Here is a 27,870-nt window from a genome sequence, read left to right as displayed (position 1 = left end):
GTGCGCTATCTTGGATCTTAGTGATGGGTGGCTCAACCTACAAGAAGCTCAATGATGCTGTCCAGCCACCATATGAATTAATTAAGGACTCGGGATGGTTTTATGTAAGAGAAACTTCCAGCTTGTTTAAGCTGCTATTTTTGGTTTCAGCTTTAGGAGCCTAATACACCCTAAAAGCTAAAATAACTGAAGGAAATGGATCTATGGGAGCAAGGCTACTGGAATGAGAGCTTAGTAAGACATAAGGGGGCCTGGAGAAGACCCAGCCTTTTATTCTGCTCCAGGAACAACTGTGCATGGAGCCTTGAGCCTTGTGAAATACTGACCCTTGAAATGTAAATGTCTGGAGCCTTCCTCGCAAATTAACCAAAGCTAGAGAGCTCTCTGCTTTGACAGGGCTATGATCCTCCTTTCTGCACAGTGGGCAGACTTTCATTGGCACTCGGCCGCCTTCCCTGCATTTCACCTTGTAAATGAGGCATCTCCAGGGAGCTCTCAGCACAGGAAACATCTAACTACAATTTCCCGATTCAGATTTTTGCCCACGGGTCAGTCACCTGGGAATCAAATGAGGAAGTCTTAAAGTAGAGGGCTTTAGCTGTAATGACTTTCAAAGACGGAGGGGACCCGATCTGAGATCTTCTTTGTTACATTAATTACTCATGTGACATATTCCTCACATGCATTAAACTCTTATGGAAAATGAAATACAACGGACATTAATTCAGGTCTAATTTCATACATTACTGAAAGTGGGATTTCTACCTCTAAATCAGTTACAGATGAGAGGAGTCTTCTACTTTACAAACCGAATTATATAATGATCCAGAATTGCGGTAACAACTTCAGATTAGCTAACAACTGGAAGCATTACATTTGACTTAATTCAACTAGCACTTAATTGAGAGCTTCCTCTATGCCAAGCCAAGCATTTTCCATAGATTACTTAATTAAATTCGCATAACCACACTTTTTACAGATGGGAAAACTAAAGCACAGAACGCTTAAGTAACTGTTCAAATTAGTAGCTGAGCTGGACACGAATCCAAGCTGCAGGATTTGAGAGGCCACCTGTTACAGGAGATACGGTGATGAGTAAGATGTGCATGTGGCCCTTGAACACAGTGTGCGAGAAATACATATTCACAACTCCCAAGAACACAAGATGGGGCATTGACAACATCATGACAGAAGTACACTGTGTTTTCTCAGTACAGATGGAAAGAGTCGTAATTCAATGTCAGAGGCTACAGAAATGTGTGGCCCACGGGAGTTGCTCCTGCCCCAGAAAAATATATCTGGGTCCAGACAAAGGGGCACTCACCCTCACTATACACCAGCCTTGTCTCTCTAGCTTGGCCCCAAATCCAGTTTCTCTGTCTTGCAATCTCAGTTTCCCTCTGGGGAAAAAATTCCCTGCCCTTGATTGAGGATGGAGACCACTTTCAGGATAAGCCCAAGCCTGAAACTCATGGAATCTGAGTCAGAGTCACAGTACAGGCCCAGAGGAAGGGCCACTGAAATATTTTAGGCAAGAAATTAAGACAGTGTAAATGGGGTAGTGGAACGGAACAATGAGGACGGACTTTAAAGAAATTTTGGAGGCAGAATCTATAGGATTTCCTAACACATGGGATGTAGAGAACACGAAAAACAGAGACATCCAAGACTAGAGAATTCTCTCAGCGGAGCTGTCTGGAGGATGAGGTCACCATTAACTAGTGCAGGTTAAGTGGGAAAAGAGCTAAATACAAAAGACTTTTATGGCATAAACTTGGGGATGATAGGAGGTTTTAATTACCCTCGGTTTGGACATAGTGTTTAGGATATTCGAGGCCTCAGGCAACTCCAGGGCGAAGCAGGGACTTCAGAGGGACGGGTGAAGCTGAGCATCGGATAAAAACAGCCCGGGAAGGTGTGGGCCAAGGACATGATTTGGGGAGATGTCCTCCTGCAAGAACTGGGCCCAGGAGGGAAGCCAGAGAGAAAAAAGGACTAGTGAGAGAAGTGATACCGAAGAAACCAACGAACTGCCTACGTGAGCTTGAACAAATCACTGTCCTGCTCTGGGTCCCTGCTTCCCGTTCTGGGCAGAAGGGGTCTTGGACTAGGGCAATATTTTAGATCTGCCCCAACCGCCACATATCCTGGCTTTTGAGATGACAAAAATGTTCTCTATCTTCACTGTGGTGGTAGTTACATGGGTGTATACTTTGTCAAAACTCACCGTACACTTAGAATTGGTGCATTTTACGGGATGTAAGTCAGGGGTGCCTGGGTGGCTCAGTCGGTTAAGTGTCCGGCTCAGCTCGGGATCTCAGGGTCGTGGGATCAAGCCCTGTTAGGCTTCACACTCAGTGGGGAGTCTGCTGGAGATGCTCTTTCTCCCTCCCTCTGCCCCTCTCATACATGTGCGCTCTAAAATAATTCTTTTAAAAAGGATGTAAATTATACTTAAATGGGTTTTAAAAATTTCAAAAAAACCCTCTGGTTCCAAGTAATTACTACTCCATGCAAAATTATTAATGATAGTATGAAATGTTCCATTTATGAGTATTTTTTGACTGGAAAAAAAGAAATCCAGGTCAAAAAACGTACATCCTCAGTCCTCGGGGTGGGGGTGGGGGGAACAGGCATGAATTAGAAGGAACTGCTGTAAGAAATTAGTTTCTGACCATTCCAGACATTGGTATGAGTGAGCAGATGTCTTGAGAATGTTTTACAAACACATGGGAAAGTAATGAGACCTCTGGATGGCTCTCAGACGTGGCTCATGCCATAGGTTCTTTAGGGTAGTTCTGACTCCCCGGGACCTGCAGTCCATGTGTGCTAATGACCTTGAGATAAATTTGCTCAAGTGGTGGTTCTCAGGAGGTCATCCCGTGTCAGTCAATACACGGATCAACTCAATAAGGGTTCCCATCCAAGAATGGATGTTGTTGATGCAAGGTATACCCACTTTTAAAACAACCTGGGCTCCTTGATATCCGAAGTATCAATTAGAAGGGAGAGGCTGACCACACCTCTATATTGAGTCGACAGTGCAGTTTGTCATTTATCATGGTATTTTTTCCTTTTGCAAATTTTGAGAGTTTCTTAGAATAGTAAGTCTGATCCCTGACAACAAAGTATAATTTGGGGCTCTATAAAAAAGGTAGTGCTGCAGAGAATCTTACGGGCTACGGGAAGGTATGTGAATCTCTACCATTGTGCATGCTGGAATCAGGTTCTGCTAAGGGACCATGAACTCCAGGTCAGGGATCAGGTCTTGGTTACCCTGAGGACCTAGCCTAATGTTGGAGAGATCACAGATGCTTGGCACATCCTGACTGAACTGAACTTGGCTAGAATTCCTTCCTTAGGAAGAATGTATCCAAGACGCTATTTTTACATGATAAGAGTAATAGCCTTATCTTTTTTTTCCCCCCCTTTTGGTTTATCTTTTCTGGCTTCCTATGGGCTCTTCCTTCCTTCCTTCCTTCCTCCTTTTCTGTATTACAAGGTGCAGAAGGAATTAGGGGCTGGCAAGGGTAGTGGATAGAGATTAAGGAGTGTGTAACCCTAGTAATGTTTCCTGTATGGAATAATAACAAATTGCCTTTACCATCTTCTGCCTCCTGGGACTAAAAATATTCAGCTTTATCTAGAGTAAGTAGTATGTGCTCCCTGTCTGAGATGAAGAACTGGGAGGCCCAGCTAGTCTAGGCCATCCCAGACTGTTCAGTGGTGCAGCTGGAACAACAGTCCAGAGGCTTGGCAACTCGGCCACCCTGTCCAGGGTAAGAAGGGGTGTCGGGATGCTAATTTTGGATCTTTGCTGAGTGGCGACATAAGCCTCTGTGTTTAGGAGGCCCGAACAAATCAGAACGGTTAAACACAAAGATGTGGAGACCTTGCCTGGTATCACTTTATGGCCATCTGTTTTAAAGTCAGGCAAACCTGAGTTTGAAACCCAATTCCCCCACTTACTGGTTGGACGAATTGATGTAAGTTATGTATAAATTTACATTTCACAGTTTCTTCTTCTGAGAAATGCAGTATGGATACGTACTTTGTTAGGGTTTCAATGAGATGGACAAAGCACTTGGTATAGTTCCTGTTACAAAAGAAATATCCAATAAAGAGACAGTAATAATGATAGCAGGAGGAACAGTCATGGTTACTATTACTCTGTCCTCTTCCTTCAGTGCAGGGGTTACAGTGTATGGTAAATGAATGTTCAGAACAGTTATGAACTGCTACGAAACACTGGAAGGCTTGAAGATAAACAGCACATTAACTTACACTGAATCAATGAATAATAATCGAATGCTGACCCTGAGCAAGTCACCAATAGATGCCTTGGGAAATGGGAAGAATCCTAAAATAAAAAGACCTGAGGATTCAGAACAAAACAGTTCAACTACAACTTGACCGTCAAAAATAATCTAATACTGAAGATATCAAAAAATACTCAGTCCATCAAAAATGACCACAGAACAGGGCAGGCCCAGACCGGTGCGGTCTGAGAATTCTCTGTGGACTAGATGTGGATTTTATGGGAGGGATAAGATCTATCTAGACAGTGCAGAGAATGAAAGGCCACTCAGGGCAGAGACAGGACATTCAGAAGAGCATGACGAGGTGCTGTTTATCCTGGTCCGAGGGACATAGCACTGTTTGGTTTTACGTTACATGGTAAGGGATAACAGTGCCTTATTAACTTGAACCTCAAATTACCCAGAGAGGTCAGTCTCTGTGCCTGCCCACCCATGGTCCCTTCCTAGGGAAAACTGCCCAGCCCATTGTTGCTTCTGACTGGGTAGCCCGGACAGTCCTACTTTGTACCAAGAGGCAACGCTCCTGTCCCTCTAGGTTGAGAAGCCTGGGAAGGGACATCTGGATCAAGAGTGTCCGATCTAGCCATCTCTCCCAGGAGAAAACAGTGAGCCAGACCAATCTCATGCTCCTGTCCAGGGCTCTACACTAACAGATGCCCCGTGGGCAGGCTAGCTAGCCACAGTGGTACAGCTGAGTCTCCTGCAGTTGAGAAAGGTCTGGAGAGGCCAGTGGGCTGAAACCCTGAGTTGGGGAGGGGGGAATTTGAGGAATGGTCAGACTCCTGAGAGACCAGTGGGCTGAAACCCTGAGTTGGGGAGGGGGGAATCTGAGGAATGGTCAGACTCCTGAAAGCAGCAGAGACTTCATGAGGGACATGAGGGTGGAGCCACCCCCAGGGCGGCTCAGTTTTCTGACACTGCAGCCTCCCCCCTACCCCAACTTCACACCAACCATCCTAACCACAGCTCCCTTTATTCTTGAGATTCAAGTGGCACTTCTGTTCTTGGCAACCAAGATCTTGATCTTTTCCAGTTATCCTGGTAACATATGGATGATCTAGTTTTGGGAAGTAACAGTACAAAAGGCTTTGGATTTGGGGGTTAATCGTAAGCACGGTTTCCACGACTACTGTGTGTTTTATCAAAAGCACAAATATTTGTTTCATGTGCAGAAACCACTAATGGATGGTTCAAATATTTTTATTCACCTGTAGACACAGCCCTTATCACACTGAGAGTTGGATTCTGTCAATAACAGACGAATGTCCGAGTGCTTTTGGCAGTTAGTAAATTATTTACTGGTAACCTCGAGAAAGAGTCGTAGCTTGAGTTTAAACAAGAAACCAGTGGTACCAGGCTGAGCAAAGCAAGCCGAGGAGGAAACGTGTTTCTTAACTGTGAGCTTGCTTTAAAAAACAAGGGAAGTTCTAGTGTCTCTGGCCACATAAGTGCTTAAGTCCCTGGCAGGGCCTCAGTGCTGTCTTCTGAATGGCTTTCCCTGGGGTCTGGTTCCTTATTCCTGGCCAAAAGACATCCTTCTGTGGGTTCCATTAGGAAGAAGTGATAAGGCTAACAGACGCATTGCTGTTTCATGCACGTGACCACTCCTTGCTGTTATATTATTAACTGATGCCCCTACTCCAGATCTTTGAAATGCTTTCTAATCTGGTCTCCTGATGGAACCTCAGGCCAAGTGGCTCTCAGAAGTTGGAGAGAGCAGTTTTCTTCCCTCCCCCAAGCATAGCATTTGCGATAATGAGCAAATAGTGCCATGTGATTAAGCAATAACTGTAACCTTGAAAACCTGTCCTAGTGGCCTCAGTGTTGTTTACTCATACATCCCAAGCACTGTTATGGACACTAGGAGACACCACTATCTTAGGGCATCAACTGAAAAAAAAAAAAAAAAAAAAAAGGGGGCGGGGGGGGAAGGATGGTGCTCGACTCGGAGGAGTAAGTCTTTGATGGACTTTTAGACACCATGACAAAGTGAAGAATCCCAGATACCATAGGGGGTGAGGGGTGATGCCTTGGGGCAAGGGATGGACTAGGGGTTGCTTTCTGAAGTCTAATAAATGACACTAGGGAAGCAATGGTCTTCTTGTGCTCAACAGCGGCCCACTGAACCAGAGGTACCGTTTCAACACTGCAGAGATCTGCAGATGTCTGCAGGAACTGAAGGGTGTTTATATGTGGTGGCAAGATGGGGCAATGGTTAGGGAGCAGGGGTCAATGGGAAGGACCTTCCCACACAGCCACAGCTGCTCTAGGTATTTCCAGTTTGGGCCAATATCTTCCAGGCATTGGCGCTCTGGGGGCTTTGGATGCCTGTGAGGAAGGCTATCTCGGATGCATCTTATGGAATGAGGGTCCACTTCTAGAAAGCTCAGTTCTAAAAGGTAGGAGGTGGCCCTCCAGCAGGGCTCCCTGAGTCAAGAGAGAACTCCCAGGAAAGTGGGGGGCAAAACGATCCTGGGGGCCACTGAGACCACCCTCCAGCCCAAGGATGCCCGGGTCAGCGCCGGCCTGAGCGCAGCCCTCGCCCACAATGGTGCTGACGGGCTGGACCCAGAGCACAGGGCTTCCTCACAGATTCCAGGAGACCACCTCGTGCCCGTTTCTCCCTGTGTGGCTCCCCCTGGGGGACAACCACAGCAGGGCCCCTCCCCACCCTTTCTGTATTTCCACTGTGGCAGCGCTGACAGCTGCAGGGACCCTCAGAAGATCATCAGGCAGGTCCCACATATGTGATTTCCCTTTGGTTTGTTGGCTTCCTTTTGCCGAAAGAAACCACAGTCTCCCGAATGTCTTTCTAGAGCCTCCCAGCAGGTGCAGGCCCAGAGAGAACAGCAGCTTCATCCAACAAACCGCCAACATACCCTTCCAAGTCCCCATCCCCTCTTTCTAATGAGGCTGCTCTGCTTGGACCCTGCCATCTGATTAAACCTGGAGGTCGGGCAAGGGGGCCTTACCTTGGAGGGACAGGGGCGGTGGAGAGGGCACAGCAGGGCTCCCTCCTTGGGCATGGCTTTGTGCCGTCCCGCCCTCTAGCAGAAGCCAATGAGCCAAGGGCAAGTCACATACTCAGGACCTGCTCTCACTCTTCCACAGACCATATTCTCACCGCTGTCGGGGGCTCCTTGCCTGGGGCAGTGGAAATCCATAAAACATAGGGAAGGGTCTCCTAGAGTGAGTCACAAGGTAAGAAGCTGCTGCTTCCTAAGGAGTCCCATCGAATCCTCACAAGGAATGACAAGACAGTCTGTGATTACTCCCATCTCACAGGTGAACACACTGAGTGCCAGACAGCTTAAGAATCCTGGCCAAGGTCATACCTTGAAGAACGGTTAGAGCCAGGATTTCAGTCCCTAAACTACAAAGCACAGTGTCTGTCTCAGAACAGTCGCTCATTAAAAAGGTCTGGAAGCAAAACAATGCAGATGTGGAAATACCCACGCCAGCCAGAGCAGAGCTGCGTCCTGAGCCCAGGGGTGTCAGGGCTGCTCAGTGGGAGCGGCGGCCTGATGGTGATGCAGGGACAGCCTGGGGGGGCCCGCCCCCTCCTCCCTGGGGACAACACCTCTCCTTCCACCTCCTGGCTCTAGAGGGTAGCCCTGGACCGTGGTCGCTAAATGAGGACAGAAGCGTGAGTAAAGCCCATTTATTCTTCCTGAGACCCAGGCCCAAAGTGTGGGCAGTTAGTAAAACTGAATGTGTGCCAGGTTGAGCTGAATCCTAGAAAACCCGCTGAGGTGTGGAGGAAACCCCTTCCAGAAGTCTCTACTTGAAGTGTGACTAGTCTTCCCCCGCCTGACCCCAAACACACCTCACCTACCCTTTGAGGTTCAGCTCAACTGCCTCCTCCTCTGGAAGTCTGCCTCTGAACTCCTACCCACCAGGAGGGGTTTCCAATTCCTGTGAACATCCACATACTATCTGTGCTCATCCCAGGGGATATAGAAAAAAAGCCCAAACAATGGTGGGTCTCAATCCTGGCGGCATGCTAGAATCTACTTGAGATTTCTTTTTAAATGATGAAAATACTTATGCCCAGAACAAAGTCCTGAGTAGTTAAATCAGAACTTCTGGGGTGGGCACCAGGGAATCAGCATTTTAAGAATCAGTGAGTACTGAGAACGAGGGCTGTCATGCCTTGAAATTTGAGTGTGTCCCTTTTTCCCATCTAGCTGGGAGCTGCTCAGGGCAAAACCCCAGGCTCCTGTATTGCTGCCCGTAACACCAAGCCCAGGCTTGCCCAACGCCCACGCCCATGCTCATCAAATGTCGGCTGAGTGATTGCAGCCTCAGTGAAAATCGAAACAATCCCCAGGTGGGACATGGGGCATGTTTTGCATTTTTTTTTTTTTTTTGTAAGAAAAGAGTCATATGTTTTCATCCTCTGAAATGGGCAACTTAAGAACATGAATTCCAAAGACAATAAATCTCCCCCAACCCCATTAATATCCCAAGGGAGGAATAGGCTGTGTAGTTGGTTATCTCCTGCTTTCAATTACGGAGCCTTCAGCCAGATTCCTTTACGTGCCTCTGAGGCCCAAGCTTTGTAAATGGCACACTTTCAATTATTTATCTAAACAAAGGTGAGCCAGAGGGCAGCGCTAAACACTCCCCTGGTGAACTTGAGCCCAACTCTGCGTCCTTGGAATTCTCAAGCTTACAGGACTTGGCTTTGTGGCTCCAATTTCCTTATCAAAATAAGTAAATAAATAAAAAGAAAAAAAAGGAAAAGAAGAAAAAATGGAAAAAAGGCACATTAGATACAAGGCCAAAAATTCCATTTCAGAAGTGAGAGGTGGGCCAGAGGGGACTGCAAGGACCCATGCTTTGCGGCCGGCGGCTCTTCTGTTGCGAGGCTGCTCAAATCCGGCAGTCATAACTCACGGGCAAGGAGGTGGACCGCCGACTCCCTTCCAGTCTTGTGCCGTCTCTCCTGTCAGAGGACGCATTGCATTCTAGGTCACCGATGAGCAATAAATCCTCTTAAAAAGGAACAGAGACCGACCAACAGCGATCTGCAGATATAAGTAGAGGAAAAGCCCCCTCTTGCTTGTGAAGACAGGCTCCTGGCTCGTTGTCAGCCAGACAAGTGTTCTGACCTGTTCTCTGCGGGGCTGGGTTCGTGCCTGAGGTCCCAGAGGACCACCCGGTCTGCGGTGCTGTGGGTACACGGGCGGCCGTGGAGTAGTGAGAACTACCCCTGTGGGGATCAAGCACCCCTTCACGTGCCATCGAATGTCAGCTGCAGAGCAGGAGGAATTTGGGACACTCCGGCCAGCCGGAGGGCAGGATTTCTAGGTGTCAGGCCCGCCCCAGTAAGCGCCGATAACGTTTACTGGGTGCCCCATGGTCTTCCGAGCGCTCCGCACCACACAGCACCACGGAGAGGCGTTATCCTGCCACACAGACGTCCGGACAGGTGAGCCAACTTGCTCTGGTCACACAAGTGATGGGGCTGGAATCGGTACCAAGATCCGCCTGATGCACAAGTCTGGGTTCCTAACCACGCCGTTATATAACCTTCCCTCATCCCAGGACGGATACTTGAAAAGGTTTCTGGAATCCACCTCTCCTCTCCATCTCTGCTGCCAACTACCTTAGTTCAGACCTAAAAACCTCTCAATACTACTATTTTTTTTTATAGCTTAATTCTTCTTCCTGCCTCCAATCTTTCCCACATCCCATTGAGTGCAAATATTTTAAAGCATATCTATTTTATGACCCTGCGTAAGAACGTTCCTTGGCTCCCAGTGCCTAGGACTCCAGTCCAATCCTTTGTGAAGCGCGAGTGGCCTCGCCTTACCTTGTCTATCATTCCCCACTGGGATCCGGCTACATCAAATGTCCAGCTCACAAGATCCCTCTGTAAAACATTCTCTATCTCCTTCAGCTCTCACTTGTTCAAATGTTTGTCCTTCCCCCCGCAAGCGTGAGCTCCTACGAGGCAAGAGGCTTGTTTGTTCATCTTTGTAATTTCCCCAGGATGTGGCAGAAGGGAAATGTCAATAAATATTACAAAGCTGATTCACTGATTGAATGAACAGACTCTCAAATTTGGGAGGGGGGGGGGGAGGAAAGCAAAGATCACAGAATCTTAGTATAATCAATCTCAACAATCCCTGTTATCGTGTTATCGATTTTACTCATTTCTGGAATAACCACAAGACATTAAAAAATTAAATTCTAACTAAAAATATGCTTCCTTGACATTTTAGTCTAGACTTATTCCATTCAAAAGTATTTTCCTCAGTAATGGCTATTATTAGTATCTGATCCTAGAATGTCTACCTTTTTCTTTCTTAGTCAAAGTGCAATTTTCTTGATTAATCAAAAATTCTCATTGACCAATTGGAGCCACAAAGCCAAGTCCTGTAAGCTTGAGAATTCCAAGGACTACTATTTTCACTTGTTTGGGTAAAGAGCCAGCACCTGATTCAGTTGATGGGCATATTAAATTGAGTCTTTGACATCTTCCCGCCCTCCCCATGAGAACCAGAAGTTAATGTGGGTAGAGGTTAACATCGAGGTTTATCTCAATTTCCTCCTCTTCTTCGACACCATCCCTGGCTCTCTGCACCAAGCAAGAAGTGACTTCCTCTCCCCCTGAACTTCCACAGTACCTGCTGTGTGTGTCACTTGGACCCTGCCAAGATCACACGTAACAAATCCTAGTGGAAAGGGTGCTGTGCTGGGAACATCATCCCTGCTAAAATTCAAGTGCATCGTGGGGCACTGGGTGGTGAATTCACCTCTCTGGACCTTTGTTTACTCATTGCAAAAAGAAGGACTCACACGAGTTGGGTTACATGGCCTCTTTCCAGCTTCTTCCCAGCTCTACAACTCTATGAAAAACGCCAGATATCTTGATATTATTTGAAAGCTCCCTTGTGGGGTGGAAGGTGAAGTACAAGAGCACAGATCTCTGGGTCACATTCAAACTATTAAGAGTTGAAAGCAATGATTTGGATGTCATATTCCTCTTCATTTTCCAAAGGGCCACATGATGGCATCCTCAAACTCAACACAAAACCAGGAGATGGCCCGGTAGGGTGAGAGTGACCGTCACTCGGCCTGATGCAGTAGGTTGGATTAACTATGACGGGACACGTTCATCTTGTTGAAGATGGGTGATCACAATTATACACAAACTCAGAACCATGCACACAGGAAAAACAACTTAAACATTTCTCTCAGTCAGGATCAACCAGTGTGAATTCAAAACATAATGCTTTAGACGAGCCAAATGTACATCCACCCAAATGTGAGAAATAGATGTGCAAATGGATTCGTCTAAGGATGAGCTTGAAGTTGTAAGTGACTTGGCCAGAGAAAGGGAGACTTGGAGAACCAGCATTTTCTTACTAAGTATACTATTTCATATCTTTAAAAGTAATTTATAAAGACATATTAAAATGAGAACAAAATAACAGTCATTAAAGGGGAAAGATAAATATAGCAGAAATTTAGGCTAAAGAGAGCTTCTACAGTTGAACATTATGTTTAGGGCTAACTTTCCTGGCAGCTGAGCCCAAAAAGGGAGCGATGATAAGTTAGTTCTAATATGTATAGGTTTGTACAAAAGGTAAGAAATTTACCAAAGGGATGATCATCACGCAGAGTCCCAAGTGGAAACAGAAGGTGCATTAAAATTAGGATAATCCAAGGAGGGGCTGTTTACAAAGAGAATAAGGTACAAATATGTGGGCAGGGTGTAGGGAAACTACAAAGGTAAGTGCAGGAACTCAGGGATGACCACACAGGAGCTATTGCCACCTGCGGAGGATTGAACACTGCCCTCCACCCCAGAAACCTCAGAACGTGATCTTATTTGGGAATAAAGTCTATTACAGATGTAAGGAAGGTAAGGATGGAGAGATCATACTGGATTGGGGTGGGTCCTCAATCCAATGTAAGAGACAGAAAAGCAGAAAAGGATACAGAGAAAAAGAAGGTGGCCATTTAAAGGTGGAGGCAGAGATTGGAGTGATGTGTTCGCAAACCAAGGAACACCGGGGATTGTTGGCAACCGCCAGAAGCTATCAGAAGAGCGCGGGCTATTTTCTCCTTAAGAAGCTGCAGAAGGAGCCAATCTTGACGACGCCTTGATTTCAGACTTCTGGCTCCCTGAACTGTAGGAGAATACATTTCTATGGTGTTAACCCACCCAGGTTGTGGTAATTTGTCACGGCAGCCCCAGGAGACAAATGCAGCACCGCAATTCCCAAAGGGATGAAGAGGGCGAGAAACTGAGTGCAGGGGGAGAGTGTGTGCTCAGTGGGTCCCTGGGTGGAGCAGTGACCTTCAGTGGCAGGAGAGCATCAGGCTGAGGCAGCCTTGCAAGAAGGGAGCCAGAGGAATAAACCTCTTTCCTCCATCCCTCCCATCTCCCCCTGGGGTCTCCCACTGGTTATATCCAACAGGGAGCCAGAGGAGGTGGTAGCCCCGAAGATATGGGCCACATAGGCCAGCCCCCTGGCACAGAGCAGGAGGTCATAGGGTGGACAGTGTATCTGAAGGGGTGGACAAAAGCCACCAGCAGGAGATGCAACCTCCCAGTGATCACATCTGGGATGAAAAAGCTGGAAAGTATCAACCTAAGTCTTTCCTTCTGAAATGGCACTATCACTCTCCCCAGAAATGAGAGATGTGAGTCCCTCTTCTCCTGTACTGGGTCCTCTTTAGCTGAGGTTTCTCTAACTCAAGCTCTTTGGCCCCTTTGTTCTTTTCTTCTGTCTCCATCCTCAGCCTTCATCGTGGCTTTCACTGCAACAGGGATCCCCACGTCTGCACCATTAGCCAACCTCTCACCCCAGCTCCAGCCCCACTTACCAATGGTCCTGGGAAACCTTCACCCAGATAGCTCACCAACTGTTCAGAGTCAAAAACATCTGAAAATCAACCGTATCATCTTCTGTCCAAAACCAACATCTCCTTTGGAATTCCTCATCTCATTTCTCTAACCCATCCAGGTTTATACTCTCCAATTCATTTCCTTCACCCAAACATCAAGGCCTATTGGTTTTAATAAAGACTTTGTGCTTCCATCCGCCCTTTACATTTCAACAACGACTACCACTTGTGTCGAAGCCACACCCGTCTACCCTGGGTGATGGCTAACAAGCTCTGAGCCAGCTTGCACAACTCCAGGTTCCCAGGTCTTCCGAGTTTGCCATGGCCAGGGCAATCCCACCTTCCTCCTGCCACGCCCATGTTCAAATTCTCAATGACCCTTTCTGTGGCAGGCCCTCACCCGTCAGATCCATGATCCCCCCTCCCCCACTGGCTGCTGAGGATCTTCATGTTCCAGGTCCATTCTCCTCTTTCAACCTTAGTCCACACCATCTGTCAGAGGAGAAACTTGCTGTGGCCAGGCTGCTTCCTTTGCTGTCCTACCCTCATGCCGTGCTTATGCCTGTCCCTTTATCACCTGATGAGAACAATCACTTACGCTCTGTACACAAATCCGCCATGAATCCAACTGAACTGAAAGCATTTGTCAAAAATCTTACAGATCTTATACGCAGTCAATATTTTCTTGGTGATCAGTAGGAAGTATATACTCGACCATAACCTTTTGTATCTGTCCCTATATCCTTATTTTCCAGATTAACCTACAAGCCACATATGATGGTAGTTCGCGCTTCTCTTGGTCAAGGAAGATATTACAGCACAGTAATTATAGAGCTTGAGCTTGGGGTCAGACGTGAATTAGAGTTCAAGTCCATCCACTACTATTTGTGTGACCTTGGACAAGTTGCCTACTTCCTCTTTGTGTCTCAGTTTTCTCATCTGTTAAATGGCAATTTGAAACTTGCCTCAGAATCACTATGGAGGTAAGAAGAGCTAGCTAGTTTATATGAAGCACTTAGCACGGTACAGGCATAAAATTAGGCTCTTAACAATATCAACGGTGAACAGCACAGTCACGCAACTTCTACTCAAGGCCAGTTAACAGTCATTTCTGCGGCCCAGACATGGGCAGTTGGTTGCTGGGTCACATCACATGATCCCCATTCTCATTATCCTGGTCTCTTAAAGCCAGCAATTTTGCTCAGCCATGCTAGGTCTAAGAAAAAGCAAAAATAAACTTCCAGACCACAGTTTTTCCAAACAACCAAATCTATAATCAGTGCTTCTGTGGATCCCAAACGGTCTTGTATCCTCAGTAGACTCTGAGAGAAACTTATCTATGTAAAGATGCAAACATGAAAGAAAAATTACATGCACATTGCAGTAGCTGCAATGAATAGTAATCTAGTATGATCGAGAATTTTAATGATCCTATCTATAAATTATTTGCTATCATTTTATACAGGAAAATTCAGCAATTTTATTTTTATTTTTATTGTTGTGCATTCATAGATGCATGGTAAATATCAAGTAAATGCTAACATTCTTGTTTTGAATGTAATTAATACAAAGGGATAAAAAAGGAAAAACAAAGAATTTGGTCCTTAACCAAACCCATCATGGACATATACTGAAACCAGGCGATTTTGGACACATTTGGAATTTAGCACATTTCTTAAGTTTGCAGAAGCACACCACACAAAAGAGGAACTTCAGTGCCCAGTGGAAACCAGCCAGATTCAAACAGGAGGGGATTAGGAAAAAATTTTTTCATGTACACTTTCTAACGACCTTTCGGAAACCCAGATGGTTCCTTTGCTCTGAATGTATTCTTAGATAGGACTGATTTATTGAATGTCATTGTTCATGAGCTGGGCAAGAAAAGAAATAATTGTTTAAGTGACCCAACTTTTTTTCCAAGCAGTGGAATGGTGATTTTCTCAAGGGGCAGGTCGGGGAAGGGAGTCACTGTGTGAACCATGTTGTCCAAGGGTGCTGGGCTGCCAGAGGCGGGAGCCAGCAGGAAAATCCATGAACCCAAACACCAGGCCACCGCGCTGGAGTTGATGCTGTGAAATGTGAGCCTCTGTCACCATGGACTTCTTGGACAAGAAAGACAGAAACACCTGGGAAGCGAGGGTCCTTATGTTGCAGAGAAACAATCATGTATTGAGTGACCGTTGGGTCTCCCTGCTGGGTGAATGGTAGGGAATGCTGGGGCCATCTGCCATACTCTGTGCATAGTGTGATATACTTGTTAGGATTTAATTATATTTTCTCCATCTTTGCTCCAACCCTCCCCGTCTTTAGTCTCAAACCTTCACCAACCTCTGCTCTCTGCTTTCTTTCCGTACCACCTATAGGACATTGTTCTCCTAATAACCAAAATGACCTTTAACAAATGTCAACAGCCCCTCTGCTCAAACTCAGCCACTGGCATCCCACTGCACACAGAATAAAAATTCAAATTCCTTGTTCTGGTCCAAAGAGTCCTATGTGATCAAATCCCTGGCTTCCTCCCCAAATGAAGGTCCTTCCTGGTTCCCTGGGCTGGAGCTACACGGGCCAGCTTCTGCCCCCTCCCTTCATGTCATGGCATGCCCCGTCACTCCTGGTGTTCACTGCAGACCTAGATGACTGGTATTTTGGCACGCTTATATAAAACACAAATATGGGGATTCCTCAAGAACACTGCTTTATTTATGGACTGGTCATGTACAATTTATATGAAGATATGCTTGCTGTGCAAACCCTGACACAAGACAAGTCCTCAAGATTTCTCCTCCCAAAACCAGATCCCTACCTCCTCTAAGCTTCTGCTGGTTGAAGTTCTGCACCCCTACTGTTGATGTTACTGTATTTCACTGAATGCAAGACATTATCAATTGTAAGATGCACCATCATTTCACGTAACAAATGGTTTTTTTAAGTTGCCAATTAAAATCCAACACAATGTTTTATCACTGAAATTCTTCTATGCTAAGATAGTTCTTTTCATCCTGATAGATTGTCACAGGACATACGTGTGGATGTACATAGAGGATCACAAAAGAGATTGGTTAAGATGGTCTTAAGACATCCTCACATATGAAGTCTGACTCTTCAGAACCAGTCTGTTAGCCGGGAGTCACCAATTCCTGTGCTTTTACCCCTAAAACATTCTTTGTGCCATGGGAGCACTGGTGATGCAGCTTTTTAACTACTTATTTTGGGGGGGACTGAGGAAGAGGATCTCAAACAGACTCCCCACTGAGTATGGAGACCAACGGGGGGCTCGATCTCATGACCTGAGCCCAAATCAAGAGTCGGATGCCTAACCAAGCCACCCAGGTGCCCTGGTGAGGCAGCATTTTTAAATAAGCACTCTGAGTACCGAGAGCCAACTTTTGACTCCTGCTCCAGGAATGCTGGAGATATCAGATTCACCCCACCCCACCACCTTTTGGTTCTAAGGAGTTAAAAGTCAACTGTGTACATTAACAACTGCTTTACTGTGTCTCCGGGACTTTTTCCCAAGCAGCTAAAACCCGTGATGCACGTTGTGATGCTGTCATGTTTGCAAATAGAGTGCTCTCAGGATTCCAAAAATATCCCCATGGCTGCCCGGATACAGTGAGTGGAAGATACCCCCCATATCTTAAAAGTTGTGACAGTTGATCATCACCATCATTGTCATGAAAAACGTTATTACATTCTAGTTCTGGGAACTTGACCTCCTCATAGCTCCTGAAAGGGGTCCCCAGGGCATCACAGTTCAGAACCCCTTGCTGCATCAGTAGACACCGGCTTTGCGGAGTGGCCATAAACTGGGCCGGGCCAATCAAATTTGGGCAGGAGTTTCAACTCAGAGATGAGAGATCCAGGTCAGCTGTGGGGAGCAGAGCAGAGCATCCATGGACTCTAACTTTGGGATAGCCCTTTGGTGGGCGGGGGGCTGTGTACATTGAACAAGCACAAGACGGTCAAATGGAAGAGGCAAAATGAGTGCATTCAAACCATAATGAGAGTGAACGGACATTTAATGAGACAGAGAAACTAACATTAACCTCTGACTTTCTAATCTTGATCACGCAAGGCTCATGCATACTTCATTCTGTCCTTAGGTTTGGTGGTTCCTCTGTAGCCTTATAATTTATTCCCACTTTCCCGAGGTAGATTTCTGCTTCTGGCAGCCAGAGGAGCTGTGGCTGTAAGAGCTGGAAACTCCCCTGCCCTGAAATCATCCATCACAGAGATGGGACTAAAGAACATGCGGGGATGGTGATGTCCCCTCTGAGACAGGCAGAGTGGGTGTCCTTGTGTGATTCTGGCAGCCCAGGGCAGGAAAGAGCCCGCCGTCCTCAGCCCATATGGGGATCCCCTTTCCCAGAGTCATACTGCTAGGGACAGCATCCTTTCTGCTGGATGAGATATGGGTGCTCTGTGGATGAAGAAAAAAAATCAGTATTATCAAGAGAGGTGCTTGAAGAACAGGCTCCCTGGTAAGCAGCAACGGTCCACAGGCCTCACTGGAGGGGTGAAGGAGCGAGAACACAAGCACTCATCTCCTCTCCATCACCTGCTCTGGGTCCCAGCCTCCTCCCAGCCCAGCAGGGCAGACAGCAGGGCTCCGCTCTTCCAAGCTGAAGCCAGGGCACCCCCTGATGACAGAAGACTTGGCGGTGGGGGAAAAGGAGACTTCTTTGGAGAGTGCATCATTTTCTTGAAGCAGAGGTTGAGGTTTTTCCGTTGAAGAGAACTAAAGAGTGACATGGGTATACGTAGCAGGGAGAATATGAAGGGACGCTGTTCAGTCAGGAGGGAAAGAAAAATGAAGATAATGAAGCACCTTTCCTGTCTGGCTCTTGGCCGAAGTTCAGCTGTATTCTTCCTTCTGAGGCATGCTTTCTAGGACTGCTGAGCCTCAGCATCAGTCAACAATGCCTGACACCCCAGTCAGGTACGTGGAGTCTGGTGGCAGGTGGTGGGACAGGTGGCCAGTGTGCCATTCCATCAGGGATGTGGTGGGAGGGGGTGGTTTTCCGGGTAGGCTGAGCACTGAGCCAGTGGAAGCTTCTGGTGGCAGAAGCAAGCCTGTGAATCTGGAGGTGGCTGACAAGAGAGCCCTGGCTACCCTACATGATAGCAAAGGCTACACTTTAAGAGGAAAAAAAGGGAGGGAGGACCAGGCAACACCTACGTGCAAGAGCCTCATCTCAAACCCTGAGTTACGGGTAAGGAAACGGCTCCGACCTGAAATCCAGACCCAGGTCCGACTGGCTCCAACCATGCTTCTGCCAGCCACAGCGTCTCAGGAAGCGAGGAGGGGGCAGACCCCTCCTGCTCTGGGGCAGCCCGTGCACCACGCTCGGCCCACCGTGGGCTGGCGACAGAAGGCACGATGAACTCGAATGGCCCCGCTGACCTCCATGGGATGGCCACAGCTTGGAGCTCTGGGACACCAGAAGGCATCCCAAGAACAGCAGTATGACCACCGCCTGGCATGGGGCCATCACTACGTTATCCTTTCAAAGAACGTTCACACCCCTGCCACACCACTTGCTTATCCCAGATTTGTAAGATCAATAAGGGAGCACTTCTGCACCTTGCACAGCATCTAGCAGACTGCTGCTAGGTAGTACAGTATCCAGTGGCACTTAATTAGTGATTACCATGCCCGGACTTTGGGGGGAACTCCCCTTGCTTGGCTCCTCCATGGACACATGGCCCTCCCACGAAGTTGACTTGAGAGCAGTGCTCTCACAGATTTGATCTGGTACTTTGTTTTCCTGAAGCTCAGCCTTCAGTGCAGCCAAGACCAGCGACCTGAAGGGCTAGTCTAACTTGGAAAGCCACGGGTGACATTTTCAGCTGGCTCAGACCCTGAGGTTGAAGCCCCGTGCGTGTAAGGGTAGCTTCTGGCTGGGTCTTTGTTTGCTATGGAATACAGACTTCCCTTGGGGAATTCAGGCATGTTTTCTTTCTTTTTTCCCCCCTTTAAAAAAAAAAAAAAAGCTGCAGCCCTAATCTAAGTGGCATCTGTTGACTTTAAAGAACACACACTTAATCCTCACCCCGGAGCACCCTTACCACAACACAGAATGCCTCTTGGTTTTCAATCATTGAAACACAAGGGAAAAGCCATCTATTTTAGTAGATATATTTTAAGTTGTTTTGGCCACAGCTCCCTAGGCTGTTTAGTGGCTGTTGATAAATTTCTATAATTTCAATTTCTGACCCTCCTGATCCTAGCTCAAGGGTACTTCTGGATAACACCTGGAATTACAATAACCAGGGGGCCAGGCTCACATACACATGGTTTTACTTTAGTGTTTGCAAAGCTGAGAAGCAGGAAGTTCTGATATGTATGCATGTCATAGTTTTCTCCAAAGAGGATATAAAATAAAGTGATACATGAACAAGGGCAAAACGTGGTGGTGGTGGGGTGGGAGGCTCAAGGAAAAGAAGGGCGGGAAGATGAAGCCAAATTACAATGGGGCCCCAAGGAAAAGATGCACAACCATCGCAACCTGTATACTGGCCTCCATGAGCCACGTTTGTTTCTCAAGTTTTCGAGTTGGTATTGTAGTCATGCGAATAACAGCTATGTTTTAGTTAAAGACCAATTATTCGGGAATCGAGATAATAGATCTTAGTAACAGATCTGAGCTGCAATTTGTCCATAAATGGTATCATTTCCAAAACTGGGCTGTTAAGATTCTCCTCCACCCATGTCTTTTGAGACTTCTCCGAGCTACTGTGTTCCGAGTTTCTGAGCCTAGAAACTCAGAGTGTCTGATTCTCTGAGCAGTTCATTTGGACTGTCAACACAGACCCTCCAGAAAGCCTATCTTGGACACAATTTCAGGTTAGAAGGCCAAGGTAATCTTTGAGTTTGATGAAAATTATTTAAATACTAGGAAAAATGATCCTCTGGGAAAATATTACCTTCACAATTGTGCTGGCTCTATGCTGCTCCTCTCTAGGCCTTGAAAAATCCGCTCTGGAGGGAGGCAGGAATAAAGAAGCTGAGGTGTCAGGCTTTCTGAGTTCAAATCCTGCCTCTGCCACTTTCCAGCTGTGCCTTGGACAAGCTAATATCTCTGAGCCTCAGTTTCCTCATCTGCAAAATGGGCACAATAGGAAGCTCTACTTGATAGGTTTGAGGGGAGACTGAGGAGACTGTGCAAGTCCTGCTCAAGCATGGTGCTTGCCTTACCTTGGTGCTCAAGAAACATTTATTTTTTCTTCTAATTTACTTTGCAGAGCACCATTGCTCTTATTCATGGAAGCCACGTTGCTAAGGAAAGGGAACAGGGACAAAATTTTTCTTCAGAAAGACGTCTACTTTTTCTCTCTCTGGATAGGAATGCAAATATCTACAACTCTTCATTAAGGCTGAGGGGATAAGAGTGAGCCAATGAAAATGAGAAGGGCCAGCAAACATGTCAAGTGGCTGATAGCAGCTGTCAGTGTTTGCTGTTGCAACAGTACCCTGTCGATGGATGGGAGTCATTAACATTCCACTGATAGAGGATAAAAACGATCTGTACTCAAAAGGAAAGTGGGGGGGGGGGGTCGCCAAGGTTTATCTTTGTTTAACTCTCCTGTTACGACTCATCTTCACGGTCTGTTTCCCTTCGTAGGAGATGATTTGGCTCATTACCACAGACGTTCCTGGCTTGCTAACCGAATTTTCACTTAATTGGTTTCCATGTTGTGACCTGGCTCTTGAGACTCCAGAGGCTTTGGAGTCCAGTCCACAGTCCTCTTGGGCAAGGTCATAGTGAAACGTAGCGGGGGCGTAGAGCAACCTGCAAGGTGGTTGCCAGATTTTTCACAGCAAACACAGAGAACGTATGGGTAAGTGTCGGCAATGCTGTCCATACTGCTCTGCCAAGAGAGTCCAAAGTTTGGATCCAAACTCAACTTTTTCACTTGGGTCTTCCTTAGAAAGCACTGTGTGACCTCCCCCCCCCCCCCCCAACCAGTATCTCACATTCAGGTCATCTTGAAATAAACCAAATATCAATTAAGCTTTTTAGTGCCAGCCAGCTCGCCTTGACCACCACTGTTTCCCTGGCACTTTTGCCCATAACACAATTGGAGAGGAGCTTCTGGTACTACACAAGTCCTTGGACATCTATGCTTCTATTTCCTTGTCTTTGCAAAAATGGGAGTAGGTGAGATTGCCTGGGCCCTTCTGAGCACAGGATGTGGAGAACAGGGCATCCAATTAAACTATCACTACAAACAATTCATTGATTCACTCATAAACAAGTCATTCTTTTACATTGTTGCTAATTGTAAGGAATCCCGGGTATTTGACATTCTTGGATCATTCAATTTGGCTTCATTAGGGGCAGGGTTTCCTTCTCCTGGGGTAAGAACAACTTTCACCTGTTTGTGTTCAGAAGGGTAAGCGTTCGTCATGACTCTTTGGGCTCTGCTTCCGGTAAAAAGTCTTCTACTCACGTATAAAGAATATAGTGCCATAGAGGCATTATGTATAATCTATATACACCTTAAACCAAAGCTCACTGCCTCCTCTATAATGCACATCATTGTCTTATTTTTGACTTGTCAAGTATCATTGGACCCCAGAGCCCCTGGTCGTATGGAAGCCCCATTTTAAGACTGAGTATGCGTGCACCAGTTAGGTGAAAGCATCTGATAATTTTTGTTCCTTTCTTCCTAGAGTCATTTACACTGCACTTAACACCAATGCTCCCAACAGCAGGCTTGCAAAGAAGCGGGCTTTCTTTCTTCTGAGCCATTAGCAGTTGGGCTGGCAGGGGGTTAGAGCCACAGTCACTGAAAGGCCTATGTCTTGACTTTGCAAGACAGACTCATTTTCTTGACCACACAACATACTTGGTCAAGGAGGTGGGGGAGTGTCAAAGATTAAAAAAAGACGTGTCACAGGATCAGAATGTCCAAGGTTGTGGGGTTGGCAGGGGAATGCTGCCTCCCACGACACTGTCCATGGTTCTGAACCAGGCAGGGCACTTCTCTGGGGAAGGTGGGACAGAAGGAACTGCATCCTTGGTGCTAGGCCTGTGATCAGCATCATGAGACAGGAGATGTTGTTCTGTTGGTTTTAACATAAAATGGGAGGTTCAAAAAAGCCCCAGGACCTCCTGGTGGTTCCCAACATTTTTCTGAGGATACAACTCTAAAAAACACAAATTCCTCAACGGTAATGATAAGCTTCCCCTTCAGGGGGCTTCTCAGGATCTTGGATGGGAGTCAGTATGCAGTAATAGTAATAATATCAAACACATTTAGCACTTACTCTGTTCCAGTCACTGTTCTAGTCAAACTCTCACACACACATGTGCATATACATGTTTCTATCAAGAACTTAAAGAGCCTTGATAAGAATAATTCCTTCTTGGAAAATCAGATTTCAAAAATATCACAGATATATTTAAAAAGTTCCTTTCTTCAGAATCATTACCATTTCTTTGGTGGATATCTTCCAAAGTTTGTTTGCATGACTTAAGTGTTTAATTTGAATATGTTTGTATGTCATAAAGCCTGAAACCATAAAACTCCTAGAAGAGAATACAGGCAGTAATTTCTTTAACATCAGTGGTAGCGATACTTGTTTAGATAGGTCTTCTAAGGCAAAGGAAACCAAAGCAAAAATACATTATTGGGACTACATCAAAATAAAATGTTTCTGCACAGTGAAGGAAACTATCAACAAAACAAAAAGGCAACCTACTGAATGGGAGAAAATATTTGCAAATGATATATCCAATAAGAGGTTAATACCCAAAATATATACAGAACTTATTACAACTCAACACCCAAAAAACCAATAATCTGATTAAAATGAGCGGAGGCTAGACAGACATTTTTCCAAAGACATACAGACACAGGGAAAGATGCTTATCACCACCAATTACCAGAGAAATGCAAATCAAAACCACAATGAGATATTGACCTTACACCTGTCAAAATGCCTAGAATCAAAAAGACAAGACATAACAAGTGTTGCTAAGAATGTGGAGAAAAAGGAACCCTCATAATGTAATTTGGAACAGCTGTGGAAAACGGTACAGAAATTCCTCACAAAAATTAAAAATAGAAATACTGTATCATCCAATAATTTCACTACTGAGCATTTACCCAAAGAAAATGAAAACACTAATACAAAAAGATACATGCACCCCTATGTTCATTGCAACATTATTTACAATAGCTAAGATATGGAAGTGAGTGTTCATTGATAGATGAATGGGTAAAGAAGATGTAGTACACACGAACACACTGGAATATCGTGCAGCCATAAAAAGGCATGAGCGTTTGCCATTTACAACAACATGGATAAACTTAGAGGATATTATGCTAAATGAAATAAGACAAAAACATACATTTCGCTTATACGTGGAAGCTAAAATTCATAAGTGGATGAATAAACAGCAGAATCAGATCTATAAATACAGAGAATAAACTGATGACTGCCAGAGGGGAGAAGGGTGGGGGATGGTCAAGATGGGTGAAGAGGAATGGGAGATACAGACTTACAGTTATGGAACGAGTAAGTCACAGGAGGCTATCTGCTCCTTCCCTTTTGACAAAGAGCTGCATTTCTGGGGCAGTGCCCGCTGCATCCCTGAGACGCAAGGGTAAAGGTTGGAGTAAATGGATTTAACCATATTGGGGGCCTAATCACCAGGGCTGCTTTTAACTCTAGCAAAGTGGATACTGTCCTCATCAATGACCCCTTCACTGACCTCAACTACACAGTCTACATGTTCTAGTATGATTCCACTCACAGCAAATTCAACGGCACAATCAAGGTTGAGAACGAGAAACCTGTCATCAATGGAAAGCTCATCTCCATCTTCTAGGAGCGAGATCCTACCAACATCAAATGGGGTGATGCTGGCGCTGAGTATCTTGTGGAGTCCATCGGAGTCTTCACCACCATGGAGAAGGCTGGAGCTCACTCGAAGGGTAGGGCCAAGAGGGTCACCATCTCTGCCCCTCCTGCTGATAGCCCCATGTTTGTGATGGGCATGGACTATGAGAAGTACCACAACTCCCTCAAGATTATCAGCAATGTCTCCTGCATCACCAACTGCTTGGTCCCTCTGGCCAAGGTCATCTGTGACAACTTTGGCATGGTGGAGGGACTGGGGACCACAGTCCATGACATCACTGCCACCCAAAAGACTGTGGATGCCCCCACTGGGAAGCTGTGGTGTGATGGCCAAGGGGCTGCTCAGAACATCATCCCTGCTTCTACTGGTGCCGCCAAGGCTGTAGGCAAGGTCACCGCTGAGCTGAATGGGAAGCTCACTGGCAGGGCCTTCCATGTTCCCACCCCCAGTGTGTCCGTTGTGGATCTGACCTGCCGCCTGGAGAAAGCTGCCAAATACATCATCATCAAGAGGATGGTAGAGCAGGCATTGGAGGTCCCCTCAAGGGCATGCTGGGCTCCACTGAGGACCAGGTTGTCTCCTGCAACTTCAACAGTGACACCCACTCTTCCACCTTCAATGCTGGGGTTGGCATTGCCCCAGTGACCACTGTGTCAAGCTCGTTTCCTGGTAGGACAACGAATTTTGCTATAGCAGCCAGATGGTGGACCTTCTAATCCATTTGGCCTCCAAAGAGTAAGAGCCCCTGGACCACCAGCTCCAGCGAGAGGAGGAGAGAGGCCCTCAGCTGCTGGGAAGTCCTCACCCCAACTCATCCCCCAACACACTGAGAATCTCCCGACCTCTACAGTTTCCATCCCAGACCCCCTGAAGAAGGGGAGGGGCTCGGGGAGCCCAACTTTGTCACACACCATCAATAAAGTATACTCTACCCAGCCAAAAAGAAAAAAAAAAAGTCACAGGAATAAAATGAATATGTTTGAATGTGTGTGTATGTCATGAAACCTGAAACCTGAAACCACAGAACTCCTGGAAGAGAACACAGGCAGTAATCTCTTTGACAAATGGCTGTAGCATCGTTTTTCTAGATAGGTCTCCTAAGGCAAGGGAAACCGAAGCAAAACTACACAGGGACATACAACACAGGGAGTATAGTCAACGGTATGGTAATAACGTTCGTTGCACAGCGACAGAAGCTACACTCAGGGTGAGCATAGCACGAGGTATGGAGTTGTGGAGTTACTACGCTGTACACCTACAATTAATGTCACATTTTGTGTCAATTATACTAAAAAAAAAAATGTATGTCACACAGGCTGGGAGGAAGAAATGAATAGTACCTTAGCTGCCAGCTAGCCCCATCCCTGCAAACTTACAGATTGGTGGTGGTGGGGGGGGGGGGGCGGGGAACAAAGCTTGACTCTGATGAGTTGCTGATAGGCTGGGACTCCTGCAGCTGACAAGATCCCCATCTGGGAGTCCCCCTCTATTTATCATCGCTCAGTTCTCAACTAGTAGCAGGCACATTATTCAGTTAGTGCTTACCCACATTTGGTTAGAGGGTCATGATTAAGAAAACAAACCATTCATAACACAACTATAAACAGAACTCTCACTCATCTGCTAATGGCTCTTCCCTGTTTGGCCATCATGTTCACTGCTGCCTTTGTTCTTCCCATGTGTGAAACTTGCTTATTTGCCAGTGGCTCGACCAGGATGAGGGGATCGTAACTCTCCCGCAAACAACACAGAAAGCAGTGTTGGTGGCATATGCGTGGTGCGGCCATGAAGTTACAGGGAGACACATGCGGCAGCTACCATCGGGGACCCACACAACCTGCAACAGCCAGCATCTCTAACACTTGGCCTCGGCGCCTTCTCTGTCCACGAGAACCCTTGTGCCGGCTGGCAGGGCCACCCAAAGTGGGGAGGAGGTGGTGGTGCTGGGGAATTAACAGCTCCCTGGGAGCAGCCCTTAACCAAGGACTGGTAGCTCCCGGATCGGGCTCTAACTTTATACTATTCCCAGAGTTCCTGGCAGGATTAAGCCTCAGGGCCCCGGAGCAGTAACTTACTTGAAGCACACCCTCTATTGGCCGCCTTCCCCACAAGTGTCGTCTGGGATCAGCTCCCAAATATACCACAGATCTATAAATCCTGGTCTCTGGGGCGGCTTCTGGGGGAACCCAAACTAAGACCCATGGCATGCCCACCTGTGTTGTTATAAAACCGTCCTCCGAGCAGGCCAGTGAACCACAAACTAACTCTGATCAGGCAGGCTGCTCTAAAAGCGGCTCCTCCCTAGGTCTCTGTCTGTCACTGTCCGGCTCTTGGTCCCTCTACCCAGGGCCTCACTGCAGATCAATACCAGCTCGGAGGTCCTCGGACATACTTGAAAAGGAGCACAGGAAGAGGAATGAAGTAAAAGAGATACCATGAAGTTGCAGACTATTCTTATATGAAATACGAGAACGATGGAGTCCTCTGGATGCACAACTGTCTCTGTGAACAGCTCGCAATAAGCTGGAAAACGTATGGCTTCCCAGCATCATTGTTTCAAATTAAAATCAATTTTAAAAATTTAAATTTTTAAAAATGAAAAAAAAAAAACCCCCACTCTTTTGGTGGTAGGATTGTTAGCATGGTGTGGCAGAGAGAGAAGGGGATCAAAGAAAGTGGACTCAGTACTTTATAAATCAGACCTGGTTTTAACACTCGGCATGAGCTGAGCCATTAAAATAGGAATACTCTATCACCCCTGAGCAACGTTTGCGATATGTGATTGAGATGGAATCACTTTTAGTTTTATGTAGGCAGTCCTCTGAAGCTTCTGGAGTTCAATAATGCAAAGTTTCAGGCTCATTGAAATGCACGTCAGAAGGGATTCACACACAGGCATATGTACACATACATATACACACATTTTTATCTATCAGTCCATAAATGATTTACTGAGAGTAAATTCACTGACATTTACTGCTGTGTGGGAGATATCAGAGGAGGTCCTGGCAGAAGAGATGCTGGGTCTGTCCTCAGCTTACAGTCCAGTGTGGGAGAATGATGGTCAATCTTACACACACACGCAATGCTGCAAGTGTGAAAGAGGATTTTTTTTTCAAATGGTAACAGAGCAAGAGTGTGAAGAAACAAGTCTTCTCATACGGTGCTGCTGGAAAGGTCAATTGGTATAAACTTTCTGGAGGACAACTTAAAAGTCCTTAATATTTGGTTCTCCCTCTGACCCAGAGAACTCAAATATCTAGGAACTTGTTCTAATAAAATGATCACAAATGTATGCACATTCGAGGATGTTCTTCGTACTGTCCTAGAAAGGAACGAAAGCATAAGCAGCTAAATATCTAACAACTGGACATTGTTTACATAAGTGATAGAATTTGTATAATGGAGTACCAGGATTTTTAAAATGTAGTTGAAAAATATGAATTGGGAAGAGGTCAATTTAGTAATTAAAAAAAAGACTAAAAAATTACCCTATAATCCTTTTTTAATATCCATAACATTTCCCAGTCTAAATGTTAATTGATGTTTTGACAGAATTATGGGGATCTTTAAATCTTGGATTATGAGTGTTTCCTGACTCTGTACCAAGAAAATCTCTGTACCAAGAGAATCTCTTACTTGATAAGAGAAAAGGAACAATTACTTAAAGACGAGGCTTTTTAGGTCAGTGAAGAATAGTGAGGGATCAAGGATGAAATTTCCACACATGCATGGATTCCCACACTTTAAATACAGATCAGCCTTGACAAATAGGAGGTCAAGTGAGATGGCTCGTGCTAGCTAATTTGACA

At 46.1% G+C, this 27,870-nt stretch overlaps 1 protein-coding gene and 1 pseudogene across 2 annotated transcripts in view; one reads left to right on the top strand and one right to left on the bottom strand.

Moving 5' to 3' along the window:
* CCBE1 (collagen and calcium binding EGF domains 1) overlaps nucleotides 1-27,870 on the bottom strand; it is a 220,205-nt gene that overhangs the window by 45,067 nt on the left and 147,268 nt on the right. The window lies entirely within an intron of this gene.
* On the top strand, nucleotides 23,704-24,797 carry LOC102736548 (glyceraldehyde-3-phosphate dehydrogenase pseudogene; annotated as a pseudogene).

This window comes from Leptonychotes weddellii, chromosome 13 (genome assembly GCF_054177405.1).
Source record: "Leptonychotes weddellii isolate Sample4059 chromosome 13, ASM5417740v2, whole genome shotgun sequence".
Lineage (NCBI taxonomy): Eukaryota > Metazoa > Chordata > Mammalia > Carnivora > Phocidae > Leptonychotes > Leptonychotes weddellii.
This window is presented reverse-complemented; position numbering and strand designations above follow the sequence as displayed.